The following is a 2,720-nucleotide window of genomic DNA, read 5'->3' on the forward strand; positions in this document are numbered from 1 at the left end:
AATAAGCGAAGAACAATATATGAAAAGCTCGTAGGCAATTGATACGTCTCCAACGTATCTATAATTTTTGATTGCTCCATGCTATATTATCTAATGTTTTGGACTATATTGGGCTTCATTTTCCACTTTTATATTATTTTTGGGACTAACCTATTAACCGGAGGCCTAGCCCAGAATTGCTGTTTTTGCATATTTCAGTGTTTCGCATAAATAGAATATCAAACGTAGTCCAAACGGAATAAAATCTTCGGAAACGTGATTTTCTCACCGAACGTGATCCAGGAGACTTGGACCCTACTGCAAGGGATCAAAGAGGTGGTCACGAGGGTGGGGGGCGCCCCCACCCCCCTAGGGCGCGCCCCCTGCCTCATGAGCCCCTCGGTGCTCCACCGATGTACTCCTTCCTCCTATATATACACACGTACCCCCAAACGATCAGAACAGGAGCCAGAAACCTAATTCCACCGCCGCAACTTTCTGTATCCACGAGATCCCATCTTGGGGCCTGTTCCGGAGCTCCGCGGAAGAGGGCCGTCATCACGGAGGGCTTCTACATCATCCTAGCCCCTCCGATGAAGTGTGAGTATTTTACCTCAGACCTTCGGGTCCATAGTTAGTAGCTAGATGGCTTCTTCTCTCTCTTTGAATCTCAATACAAAGTTCTCCCCCTCTCTTGTGGAGATCTATTCGATGTAATCTTCTTTTTGCGGTGTGTTTGTTGAGATCGATGAATTGTGGGTTTATGATCAAGTCTATCTATGAATAATATTTGAATCTTCTCTGAATTCTTTTATGCATGATTGGTTATCTTTGCAAGTCTCTTCGAATTATCCGTTTGGTTTGGCCAACTATATTGCTAGTTCTTGCCATGGGAGAAGTGCTTAGCTTTGGGTTCAATCTTGCGGTGTCCTTACCCAGTGACAGAAGGGGCAGCAAGGCACGTATTGTATCGTTGCCATCGAGGATAACAAGATGGGGTTTATTTCATATTGCATGAATTTATCTCTCTACATCATGTCATCTTGCTTAAGGCGTTACTCTGTTTTTAACTTAATATTCTAGATGCATGCTGGATAGCGGTCGATGAGTGGAGTAATAGTAATAGATGCAGAATCGTTTCGATCTACTTGTCACGGACATGATGCCTATATACACGATCATGCCTGGATATTCTCATAATTATGCTCAATTCTATCAATTGCTCAACAGTAATTTGTTCACCCACCGTAGAATACTTATGCTCTTGAGAGAAGCCACTAGTGAAACCTATGGCCCCCGGGTCTAGTCTCATCATATCAATCTCCATTACTTTTATATTGTTTTGCTATTTACTTTGCCTTTACTTTTTACTTTGTATCTTTATATCAAAAATACCAAAAATATTCTATCTATCAGATCTCACTCTCATAAGTGACCGTAAAGGGCTTGACAACCCCTAATCGTGTTGGTTGTGAGTAGCTATCGCTTTGTACAGGTACGAGGGACTTGAGCGTGGGCTCCTACTGGATTGATACCTTGGTTCTCAAAAACTGAGGGAAATACTTACGCTACTCTGCTGCATCATCCCTTCCTCTTTGGGGAAAACCAACGCAAGCTCAAGACGTAGCAAGAAGGATTTCGGGCGCCGTTGCCGGGGAGTCTACGCAAAAAGTCAATATACCAAGTACCCATCACAATCCCTATCTCTCGCATTACATTATTTGCCATTTGTCTCTCGTTTTCCTCTCCCCACAATTCACCCTTGCCGTTTTATTCGCCCTCTCTCTCTCTATCCTCCCTTTCTATTTGCCTTTTTGTTTGCCCGTGTGCTAGTTTGATTGCTTGTCGTCATGGCTAGTCTCATATCTTCTCCATTGTCTCCCGAGAGTGAAGTTCTAAATTTTAAACAAAGGGAGGGAGAAAATCTAAAAGATGCTTGGTATAGGATTTGCAATGCTCAAAATAGATCTACCAGGAAACAATCTACCTTAGTTCTTCTCCGCAATTTTTATGTAGGTATTAATCCTTGGAATAGATATATCCTCGATACCATTACCGGAGGGAACTTCTTGGGTAGCCATACTTTTGATTCTTATAATGCTATGTTAGATTTATTTGGCTCACCACCTCTTTTGGTTAATCGAACCATGTTAACTTTGGAGCATGTTATGCAAAGACTTGAAATTATTGAAAATAAAGTTGCTACTATTGAATCAATTGAAAATCTAGATAAAAAGATCCACAATCAAATCACGCAATATGGATCTAAGGTAGGAATGACTTTGAAAAATATTAAGGAAAAGGAACCCATAGTTAATGAGAAGATGAACTTAGATTCTACTATAATTGATAAACTTGAGGGTATCATTACAAATTTGGGAACCGCTTTTTCTTCCGTAAAGAATACTCCTAGTCCTCCTACTAAAATTGCCAAGCTCATGTATGTTCCCAAAAATAAGGGTGAATCATCTAGTAAGGAAACTGCTGATCTTAAATCTATAAGTATTCATCCCAATCTTTTTGCTATCATTAAAGAACCATTTATTACAAATGAATTTTTCAATCTTGTTCCTAAAAGTTTGATAATTAATAAAAATAAAGAAATTCCTAAAGATGGTATATGCCTAATTGAAGAATTGCCTACCAAAGATGGCAATACCTAGGTCTATTCTTGCTCGTTATGCCTAGCTAGGGGCATTAAACGATAGCGCTTGTTGGGAGGCAACCCAATTTTATTTTTA

The sequence above is a fragment of the Triticum urartu genome, chromosome 7A, assembly GCF_056163025.1.
Source record: "Triticum urartu cultivar PI428250 chromosome 7A, HENAU_Tu73, whole genome shotgun sequence".
Lineage (NCBI taxonomy): Eukaryota > Viridiplantae > Streptophyta > Magnoliopsida > Poales > Poaceae > Triticum > Triticum urartu.